Source organism: Corvus brachyrhynchos, unplaced genomic scaffold (genome assembly GCF_000691975.1).
Source record: "Corvus brachyrhynchos isolate BGI_N302 unplaced genomic scaffold, ASM69197v1 scaffold565, whole genome shotgun sequence".
In the NCBI taxonomy this organism is placed as follows: Eukaryota; Metazoa; Chordata; class Aves; order Passeriformes; family Corvidae; genus Corvus; species Corvus brachyrhynchos.
Window position 1 is genome coordinate 653,679 of NW_008237911.1, and position 12,026 is coordinate 665,704.

General features: G+C 40.7%; 1 long non-coding RNA gene across 1 annotated transcript in view; it reads left to right on the forward strand.

The window, feature by feature from the left end:
* Window positions 1–2,527, forward strand: part of LOC108446449 — a 72,504-nt gene extending 69,977 nt beyond the window's left edge. Inside the window, exon 4 of the long non-coding RNA XR_001861626.1 lies at window positions 1,604–2,527. This is a non-coding gene — a long non-coding RNA (uncharacterized LOC108446449). The remainder of the gene's footprint in view (window positions 1–1,603) is intronic.
* Window positions 2,528–12,026: the final 9,499 nt, after the last annotated feature.

Consider the following 12,026-nt stretch of genomic DNA (forward strand, 5'->3'; position numbering starts at 1 on the left):
ATTCATGGCGCTCGTGTTCACAGCATCCAACAAATCACTCATTTCACAACATTCATTTCTTTCATTAGATGGGTATTCTTCATTTTCTGTACATCCCTCACACTTCATTACATTAATTTGAAGGATTTTGCATACCAGTCTCAAGAGAAAAGTATCTTATTTGTTGTTGGTTTGAAATGTGGATTTCATCAGTTCTGGTCTTCTTTTTTTTTTTTTTTTGTCACCACAGCATGAAAAATAGTGAAAGGCAACTGCACATTAAACTGAAGGCTGATTTACAGGTTCTGTTTTTTGGAATAGTTGATTTTTACCTTGAAGCAGAAGGACAGACTAACTGACTTGATGATTTCCCTTGTGGCTCTGTTGTCTCTGTTTCTGCGATTGAATGAATATTCGTAGGGAAAACGCGTTTTGATACTTTTGTATCAGATGTTTTGCATTCAGCAATTTTATTTTTTATTGATATTCTTTGCAATTTAGCCAAATTATATCTATTTTGTTGCATGGTGAAGGTCTTTGAATGTAAGCTCTGGATGCGGGGCATTGTGGTTTCAACAGTGCCAAATGATGACAAAGAGGTGCATTTAAAATACTACTTATGTATAGAAAATTGTGTTGTTCTTGGAGAAAACAGGGCAGATATTTAACTTGTCCCTTGGGCTCCTCTCTATCTAGATTTGGGAAGACCACAGCCCTTCCTGTGTCTCCTTGTGTGGGGAGATGGAAGGCCCCCAAAGAGATACACGCCTTGTGATACTCCCCACTATCTAATATTCCTTCTGCTCTCTAAGTTAAAAACCAGATTTAACCAAGTTAAAAACTTGTATTTTTATTTGAAGCACACATACAACAATTTTTCTCTTCAGTTTCTTGAGTGTGACTCAATTGCTCAGATTGGTTATCCCTTTTCTGGGAGAATGACATCTCCAACAGTGGGTGAAAGACCCACCGAGACGAGTTTCTCATCACCACCAATGGCCTGGGGAGAGGATGCAAGAATTTAATCCTCTCTCTCCCCTGACAATTCCATTTCTCCCAGTCAACAGAAATGATTGTTACACCCCTGTTTTCTTTCAACAACCCGTGGTAAAAGGTCAGGTGTTTGTTGTGTCTCTGTTCGTGACCTTATGTTGCAAACAGTCCCCGAAGGCACCGGATTTCTGACTTGCAGCTGCAATCCTCGTGGTTGTTAGTCTGGGAGTGTAGCAAAATGTGAGAGATCATCCATCTCAGACCCCCACAGCATCAGATTGTTTTCTATCCTATACCCTTTGGACACAGGGGCTTTGTGGAACTCTTCTTAAAGAGAGTTTCTTGGGGGGGTCTGCAGCATTTCTCTTGACAGACTTCTCTGCGCCTCACTGTGAGAAATTGCTTGATGCTGATCTTGTGGGGTTTTTCCTCACTTGTGTTTCATCTAATTGATCTTAATTCATGGCAACCCTTTGCCTTTTCAGTGCTCTACTGGTAAACAGCTGTCTTATCACCCAACAGGTTATAAGCCCGTTCTCTTTATTTTCAGTTTTCTCCTAAATGGCCTCTTTAAGCCCTTCTTAATTGCACACTGGGCTTATGTTTAATTTTTCTTTTTCATCTTCTTTAGGTCTCCTGTCCAGAAGTTCTATGCCTGCTACACCAGAGTCTCTCAAACAGCAGTACTGGGGTGCTCAGGGCTTGTCCACAGAGTGCTCCCTAAGCATCTGAGTTGTGTGGGTAGGAAGCTCCTACTTTTATTTCTCTTTCTGTTAACAGCGGCTTTATTCCAAACTTATTTTAAGTTTGTTCTCTACCACTGTCCTAGATCACATTTATTTTGGCAAATCCTCCTTACCAGTGCTATGCAGTTTCTTTTTTTTTTTTTCACATTTACCTTTTAATTAGGCATATCTGTATATTCTACAAGTAATATATTTTTCAGGATCTGTACAATATATTATAGATATATCATGATACTTGTGGGCCAGTGCAAGGCAAAAGAAATAGAGGAAGAAAAGGACTAAAAAGGACTACCTGTCTAAGATGCAACACTGCTAATTTCATTCATTTCCATGAAGAAAATGACCTTGTGAAGGTTGTGAAGGTTTTTATTTGGGGCTGGGTCATAGTTTGACACTAAATGAGCCAGTAAGGAGTCTTTCTTTCAGTGACTCTCTGCAAACTACATTAATTCTACTTTTAGAGACAGAAATTTCTGAATCTTCCAGGCCATATGTTTAGCTTACAACCTCATTTGTTATCAGGCATGACAGGTCTATTTAATATCCTTTTACTGTGTAGTACAGATGTGAAAACTGCTATTGCTGAAGAGGTGAGACAGTGTTATACACCAACAGAGCTTCCCTCCATTTTTATAGGAATTCTCTGAGTGCTCTGCAGTGACCAGTGCATGAGGAAGCTTAGACTTAAATCATGTATTGGTGAAGAATACTGGAAAGCTTTTTCTCCACAAGCAGATCTACCAGGAGGAAATTTGTTTTGTTTGGTGGACAAGGTTGTTGTCATAGGTTAGCAAGCATAGTCCCGGAAGGGACGTCCTTGCTAAGGGGTGCTTACAGTTTCCTCTGGGAACTGATAGAACCTATCAGCTGGCCAGATTGAATATGGACAATTCTCTAAGCCACTTAAAGTTGTGATCACCTCTGTTATCCACATTTAAGAATAGGCAAACTCCCCCTCCAAGCTCTCTCTCGTTTCCAGTGCTGGGACAGGTGGCTGCGGGCCCCGTGTGGGGGCCAGCGGGCCCGGGGGGTGGAGTGTTCAACTCGTGAGCAAAAGCACCTGCGCTGAGATAGGCAGATGCTGACGCCGCTGTAATTTCATGAGAAGTTTGGACAGGGAGAGATGAACCAGATGAGGACTTTTGCTCCAAATGGGAAAGGAGAAAACCTCAGTCCGTAGAGATGAACCAGATGAGGACTTTTGCTCCAAATGGGAAAGGAGAAAACCTCAGTCCCTAGAGATGAACCAGATGAGGACTTTTGCTCCAAACGGGAAAGGAGAAAACCTCAGTCCCTAGAGATGAACCAGATGAGGACTTTTGCTCCAAATGGGAAAGGAGAAAACCTCAGTTCCTAGAGATGCTCCCAGAGATAGTCCTAACGATGAAGATGATGAAGACCCTTTGCTCCCAGGGAAGGAGAAGGGCCTCTGTTTTTGTTTCTGAACGGCTCAACCTTAAAATTGTACCCCAAAAAACTTCAAGATTGGACCCTCGAAAGCAGTTGCGGGAAAAGCTTCAAGTCGGGGGAAGGGACTCACACGCAGGCAGAGAGACTCCTCTTCCTAAATGGACTGAACAATATTTGGAAGTGGGCGGCTGTCTCGTTGTGATAATGTTTTCATAGCATGAGCAAGAAGAGACTTCTCTTTCTAAATGGACTGAACAAGGTTATTATGGAAGTGGTAAACAGACTGAACATCTCAAGGGTTGTCTTTGAACATTGTCAGTGGGAGAAGGGAGGAAGGTGGGGGGAGGAGGAGAGTTCTGAAGGTGGTATAATTTTTTTTTCCTTCTTCTTTTAGGTCTGTTAATAAACTTCTTTATATTCTTTCAAGTTTGGTGCCTGCTTTGCATTTCTCCTAATTCTTATCTCACAGCAGATAAACAGTAATGAGTATTTTGGACCAAACCACTACACTAAATTGGTGTTTCTGCCCAGTTACAAACCGAACCCGCGACAGTTGTATTATATTGCCATTAAGAAGAAGCTGCTGAATCAGAAATCTCTGAGATTTTTGCAATTTGATGAAGCTCATGCCATAATTGAAGAAATCTGCCAGGTTACTTTGCAGATATTATACTAATGTTTCTGAGACATAAGTCCCCAGTCTGCTACTGAACCACATTCTTACACAAATGCAACTCCCAGGTGGGTTGCTACACTGGTGTTTTTAATTGCATTTTATTTACCGTGCTCCAGAATGATGATTTTGCTCTCATCAACATTTATGGTTAATTGAATACATGAAAACTAAATTCATTAAGATCAAAGCACTAAGTGTGGTGCTTGTTCCGTGCCTTCATTTCTATGGCACTTAAAACCTTTAGGTTAAACATATGTTAATGTGAGTTCTGAGTGTATCTTCTGAAGGAAACTATGTTTTACTTTAGCCTTGCAAACTTTCATTTCTCTCAAGATCAGGTCATGAGATCTCTGGGCCTGACAAGTAGAAAATTAAGACAATGGTATCTACAATTAGAGTGTGAAGTTCAAATGACGTGACATGGGAAGAAGTTATGGAAAAGGATCCTGTCCCTTTGCTTGTGTTTGAAGTGTAATACATGTGGTTTAACAGCTGTGAGGGATCCTCTTGGATCCAGTGATGCTACTTAAGGTAGAAAGCACCAGAACAAGCAGAAAATGGTGCAAAATTTGCTATATGAAACACTGGTAAAGGTAAGATGGAATGCAGCAAAAATCGATGTGCTTGTGCCAGTGCTATGATACTAAATATTTCAAATTATTCTGCTTTGCCCTCCTGCCTAGAATGTTGACTTGTGTGTGGAGCTGAATTAAACTCTTCTACATGCAAGGGGTTCCAATTTCCCAGTTATTTGTGAGATGCTTGATGCAGTTGTCCTTGATGAACTAGTGGATACTTAAAGATGTTGGATTTCTCTGCTGATTCCAATTGAAGTGTTTGAAAATCAGCAGTTTGGGGTTTATGCACAGCAATGGGTACTTGAGAGTCTGTGGCCATTTATGCTTTTGGATGTCCTGGAAAATAATTTAGTGAATGACAGGTCCAGAGCAATGGCAATGTGTGTGAGCAGTCAGCTGGGAAAAAAGAGAGCCTGGTTACAGGAATTATAAATGAGAACAACAGCTGGACTTGAGGAGAACAAAATGAGCTAAAAATACAGCCCACGAGTAAATGGTCAGAAATAAAGGGAGACAGTCTGGACTTGATAATAGTTTTGTCTCCAGTAAACACTCTTAAGCTCATGTTCCTGAAGGAGGGAAAATAATACAGAAGTGAAATCTACACCAAGGGAGCCACTCATCCATCCTGGATAGATCTCTGAATGCTGTAGCTGCCTGGGAATGGGAGAAGAAGAAAAGGAGCCACAGGGGAGGTTTGGTATCTTGGCTGCCAAGGGCAAAAGAGAACTTGCAGTTCTCTGGGTACAACAGATGAGATTTCTGCTGCACACAGAGAAAATGAGCCTAACAATGACACGGGCCTGTAGATAAGAGGGAGAGCTGCCAGGATGAAAGAAGGTAGCTATTTGGCTGTGGTACAGATTTTCTTTTGATTGTCACTGAAAAACATCCCCTGACTGGCATGGAACATGAATCCTTTCCGTGAAGATATTGCCACGCCTTTTGCTGGGAGACTTGGAGGGCTGAATGCTATCCACACCTCCCAGCTGTGCTGCAAAGGGACCGGTGCCATGGCTTTTGTGTGAGGCTGCCCAGTGCCCAGTTTGCCTTTCAGAGGGAAACTACTTTGTCTTTGGCTGGTACTGAACAAGGTTTCACAGGCCTTGGACAAATTGAACATTGTTTGAAACCATGCATTCCTCTGCTGGCTGCTGTTCCTCATGTCTGTTTCTCTCCTGTTTATTGAAGTTCTTCTTACAAACTTCTTCCCAGTGGTCATAGCTTGCACTTTCCTGTTTGTGGTTTGTTACTGGATCAGACTGGAGCACTTGAATAGCTGTAGTTAGGTGTTAAAAATGCTGCAGTTCACTTACAAGAGCTGTAACTGACGAAGTCCCTCACAGTGAACTTCTTGGAAAATATTTTAATCCAGTTTCACTGGATTAACAGCACGTATACAAAGCAGCAGGTGGTCTAGTGGCTGTAATGGAGTATTTATTTCCTGTTTCTCGGGTTCACAGAGACATTCTGAAGTTGCTTTCAACCTGATTTACCCTTTAGTCCTGAGTTTTGTAGTCAAATTTCCATACAGGACATCTTCCTTAGCTGGGTATCACTGGAAAGGAGAAGCAGGCAGGAGAAGAGAGAAGGAGGAATATTTTTATTAATTCTGATGGCTTAAAATCAACCTTCCTCAAGCCATCTCATCTTCCTAAAAGCAGTACTGCCTGTACTGAATTAGAAACTCATTAACACATCAGTCACATTAAAAACCAAACCCAAACAACTTGGGAATAGATTATTTTTTGGGGCATCTCCCAGCAAGTCAAGAAACTCCCATAACTCATCCTGGTGACAGGCATTGTTGACCTTGTTTAGCAAATACAAACTGATTTCACCCAAGCACTTTGCCAAAGAACTTACCAAATAACCTGCAATAACATCTTACTGCATTTAAATATGGGGTAAAGACAAAAAAAAAATTTAAAATGCTACAAAAGCCTGATGGCAAAACCAGTATAAAGCCTTTGAATAATTGCTTCTCTTCTAGGTCTTTGTTTTATTAAAAAGTGTTGGGCACAAATACCCACAATCTTATCCAGGAAGACGACAGGAGCACAAAAGCTGAGCACAAACCAAGCCCCTACAGGAGTCTGGAGCAGCATAAGATCATTATAACAGCTTGAACCATTTGTACTGCCTTCTTTTATGAGGAACAAAGGCAATTCATTCATTTGGGCTGCTGGTGCACACCAGCAGAGAGAAAGGGTAACAGCATAATCTGTCAGGGCGTTGGCTTGGCAGGCAGTGGGTTGTGTTTCCACCTGGAGGCTGCCAAGTCCTGACTGAGTCCAGATTTCAGACTTCAGTCTCTGCCATTGGCAGCAAAATGAAGGATCCTGTGAAGGGGTGTTTGCAAATGGCCAAATGCTGTGCCAAGAACATCTCTTATACATCCGTCATTATAGGGACAGATATTGCACAGGAAATGCTGAAAGGAATAGAGATGCTTTTATAAATGACAGCTTGCTTTTTAGAATTGCTTCTTCCTCACTCACCCCCTCCCCCCCAAAAAAAAAACCAACCCACAAAAAAACCCAAACAAACAAAAAACAAACCAAACCAAACAAGAAGGCAAAACAGAACAAACAAGCAAAAAACCTGGGAAGCTTCCTGAAGAAATGTAGTTGCCTGAGGCAAGAATTTATGACATCTTGCTGGGCTGGAAACTGGTTGCTTCCTTGTACCAGAGGATGAGCAAGGGAAGGAAGTGAGGTAATTTCACACAGTTGTACCTCTGTTTGAGCAGGTGATCTGGATGTGGTTGAAATTTTAAAACTTATGTTGTTGTAATTCCCTGATAACTTTCTTGTTGTAAAGTATTTAAATCTTGATAGTGTGCCCCAGCCAAACCATTTTTGGTTATTTTTACCAGAGTCCTCAGAGTGAGACCAGGCTGGAATTACCCTCATTGGCTTCACCTGGCCTTTCCACCTTCAGCTGCAGCACAACAGCCCCAAGAGGGGTTTTTAAGATCCAGTCTGAAGGTTCGAGGGGAGACCAGGGGCCGTTTTATATCTGCTCCTTCTTTTTTGCTGGCTTGCTGTTTGGATTTCCTGGACTAACTTGGCTTCTGATCACTGGATGGGTTTTGTTGCTGTCATCATCTTGATGCTGCTTGCCTGGATCAGGAGCCCCACCTGTTAGAGCCCTCAGGAATTCATCAAGGACTGAGAGGTAAGCTGTGCTGAATTGGGAAGAGTTGGGAAAGAAGAAGCTGAAAAACTAAATACCAAGACAGCAAGGAATAGATAAAAGGGACTGTGCTGCACTAGATTAAAACCAATCCTATTATCAGAAAGGTGTGTGCAGAGCTCATGGACAGAATGGAGAAACCAATCCAGCACTGTGAGATCTCAGGCACAGCAGTTGCAAAATGTATGTGTACTGTATCATGTAAAGGTTGGAGGATGTATAAGTAGAGTAATGTGTATAAGTATGTATAAACAAATAAAATGCATAAGTAGTGTATTATGTATAAGTAAGATGTATAAGTAGTGTGATATGTGGAAGTTACAAGTTACAAGATGTATAAGTAAGTGAAATGTATAAGTAGAGTGTTATGTAAAAGTTGTAAGATGTATAAGTAGGTAGAATGTATAAGTAAGCAAAGTGTCTAAGTAGGGTATGATGTCAAAGTGGTGAGATGTGTGAGTGGAGTGTATTGTAAACAATAAGACACTTCTGTGTAATCAGATTGATTTGTTGATCACAAGGCATGAGTTCCTGCACTTTCTCTAGGAGTTGGATGCTGGTTTAGGTGGTTGATATTTGTGCATTGACTATAGCCTGTTGTGCTATCTTGCATCTTTAGGAGACTCAGTCATGAGAGAGCTCAGCCAGAGGAGCCTTTGCTTTAGCAGAATTACACAGAATTCACTTTGGGGTTGTCTGTCCTGGCAGTTTTGACTTCTGTAAAGTAGATCCAACGCAGGATCCCATTTCTCTGAGACCGGACAGCTGAGCTTGGGTATTGATATGATATTAAATAATATAAAATCAATATAAAACAACTTCCTATTGTTTTCGCTATTCCTGGCACAATAAATGATTGCTGAAGCATCACTGAAAAAATTTGATTTCTAGTCTCTTGTTTGCTTTCCCTGTCTCAATGGCTGTTTAAAGCTGGAGTCAATCCATCACCCATTTAACAACATCTATATCCCAAAAATACTGAAATTTTAAAGTTATTATTGGGTACAAACATATACACACACTCCACCCCTGGACTTTGGTGTTAACTGTATTGACATATCAACAATAATTAATTCCCCCTTCAGTCAAGGTAAAAAACCTGCCTGGATTTTAAATAAGTCACTCACCTGAAGAAATCAGACACCTCATTCCAGACTGTCTGGGACAAAGAGCATTAACACCTTCCTGTTTCATTTAGCTTGTTTTAATTACTTTGTTTATTTAGCATGCAGTTGGCTTTTTTGTTGCTCAGGAGACTTGGATCTGTGGCAACAGGGAGGGGAATGTAGGTTGAGGTTCCAAGCAGTGACTGGAGTTAAGTGGGAAAAGTAGGAGTGGCTATTGAGCTCATCTGGGATGTTAGAGGGAATTTGAGAGAGCTCTGTTTCTGATTTCAGGAGAGTGACTCAGCCACTGGGCTATTGGATTGATGAGGAGGAGGGATGTGGAGGGGCTTGCAACTTGCTGTCTGTCCTGGTTAGGGTAAATAGAAGGCATGCAAACAATTTTGATCCAAAGAGAGAAATTTGAAAACAAGCAACAAAAATCTAGCCACCTAAAGATCTTAGAAAAATCTTCAGCCTGCTGCATGGAGAATAAAGGTGATAGGGACTGTGTGGAAGTACTGTGAGCATACATCTCTCTCCTCAGAACAAATTGGATCTTGTCACAGTAGGAAGCAGTGCTCGAGTTAAACCTTCCCGGAGATGTTGCCTCCTGTTTTCCTTCCAGGCAGTTGATGCTTGCTGATCCACTTCTTCTGGCACCCTGTTTTAATGATCCCTGGAGCAGGAGAGGAGCAGCCATATGGCTTGCAGGAACTTCAATTTCAGCATAGAGTTGAAAAAGAGATTAATTTCATCTCTTTTTTTGCCTAGATAATGCTTTGAACCCTATTTTACATGGACTATGAAATACTATGGAAGCTACCAGGTAGTTTTAAACCAGTGAAAGAGCATCTTGAGAGAGGTCAGCACAGGAGGTGTGCCTGGAGGACAGTCCCTTACAGCTGCCCCAGGAGAAGCTTCAGTGGGTAGGAAGCAGATGGCTCAGCTCTGTCAGCCTCCCAAAGTATCCTAAAACACCAGATTATTGAGGCAGTGAGGTTCTGGCTAGCTAACTGCATCTGAGGTGCTCATGGACATGGCTCTCTTTCAGCCCTACAAGACAAAATAGAATTTTAATCCTCCAAAGAAAATTTTGTAATAGAAGTATGTGAATGAATGTTCACTAATATCAGTGGAATATTGGATTTGGGAATGTAGGAGGGCTTTTCTAGCTTTACAGACCCATAGTATTTGTAAAATTACTTTATTAAAAAAATCAGTCTGTGTTACACAGGCACTCTGCTAAATATGAATAATTTAAACCAGTGAATAATTAAAACCTGTCTGGGAAGAATTATACAGGTAATTTTAAATTTCAGGTGTGCACAGAAGAGAATGTGAACACGGAACAATTTGGGATTGCATATTAGATTTGCACTGTTCTGAACCATGAGCACGGCACTGTGTGCCACCATGAGCAGCAAATCCCAAAGCAATATGAAAATGTGCATTACTCCTGGACTTAATGGACTTTCTCTTCAAAGAAGACAAAGTGACTTTGAAATGGGAACTGCAAGTACACTCCAGCTCCTGGGAAAACCGCTCTGGCTTTCTTTTGATGTAAAGGTCATTGCAAATTGGGAAGTTTAATTCATGTCCTGCATGTTTTGTGCCACCAGTCATGGTCCCTAGCTGGTAAATAAGAAGAAAAGTGAATTTGTTCTTGAAGAGAGGGAGTGAAGAGTATAAAACTGGCCGGGTGCTTCTCAGGGAGAGAGTTTAGCCACACCTTTGAGCTTTTTATCTATTTTGCAACAGATGTATCTCTAAGCTACTCATTATTTAGTACAAAGAATGACAAATAACATATTCAGTTAGGGATCAAAGGGATGATGCAGGAAAAGAGAGCCTGGATGCAGGATTGCCATTTCTGGGTTGATAGATCACCTAAAAACATAGGCTGCTACATGTGAGTGTAGGAACTTAAGAAATAAAATTATTCTTGTCCAAATGAAGCAACTGGTCTTGATTTGTTTCCATAGCTCAAGCACAATAGTACCTGGTTTTGCATTAAAAAGTCAGAAACAAATTAATTTCTGGTAAAAGATTCATGTTTGCAAGTCATCAGCTGAAGGAAAAGGTGGAAGATTAAGACAGTGACATGGTAAAAAAAGCATTTTCAGAAACTTCATTGCACATGAACAGTAGATTTGCTTTCAGAAACTCTGGTCCTGCATATAGTATTTTTTTGCTAAGGCGAATATCCAGGAAGTTGCTGCAATGTCTGTATGCCAGACATGAGTAAATGAAGCTGTAATGTTTTGTAGTAATGCTGTTTGCTTTTCCAGGTGGCAATTATTTTTCTTCTAATTGTGTGAAAATCATATCTGCTATACACAGAAACATGCACAAGTGAGAGGGTCTGTGAAGAGCAGAAGAATTTACTTGTGTAATGATGTTTAGGTATAAAAATCTGCTTTTACTGTAAAATAGGTTAAGAGGAGGTTGGTTTGTTGGTGGTTGGGTTTTTAAAATTTAGTCTTACTTTTTAATTGTAGTGATAGCAGTTTTCCTCTCTTCTAAGAACAAAATCCTCCAGGGCAGCACATCACTCCTTTCTGAATTTAGAAGCTCATCAGCTCCATCACGTTTGTTACGTGTTCCTTTGGGATTTATTTTTGGGATTTAACTCAGTTATATTTACCCTATAGGAGTACTTTCACTGAGGTGTGCCCCTTTATGTTTCAGCTGTGAAGATCAAAAGATTTACAGGAGTTTATGTGCCACTGCTGTGCCTTTCTTCTTCTTGTCTCAAAAACAGGGAAGGAATGTGAGGAGTTTCTCTGTGTCTTACAGAGAACTGTGGAAGGCTGAGGGAGAAGTTGAGTTAATGCTGAGAGATTCAGGAAGAACAACTAAAACACAAGGAGAAAGAATTATTCATCTTCTAGTCCCTACTTTCTAATTTGTTTATTAACTATATGTCCCTCCAGGTGTATTTCCCTTTTCTAACAACTAAGAATATGTGGTTACAGACACAGTCATGTCTTCCTGAAGCATTGCCAATGTTTCTGGACTTACCTGTCCAAAGTCACAGGTCAGGGTTGTAAAAGAACAGGATTTTGAATGGCATTTAGAATTAATTCAGAAAACTGAAGGGAAAGTTCTGAAGAAACATGATTCATGCTCAGGTCTTTTGTTCCTTTGTTTTACATTGAATTAAAAGCCAGGTTTCTGGATGTTTTTACACTAGACTGAAAAAATTCGTGAGAGCTGCATTTGTAATGATACTGCCTATTTTAAGCATAAAAAGGTCTATAAAACATTCACTTTTATCCTTTACATGAGGTACTGCAGCCCCCTGGACTGCATTCAGTATGCAGCACAAATCAAATTTCCA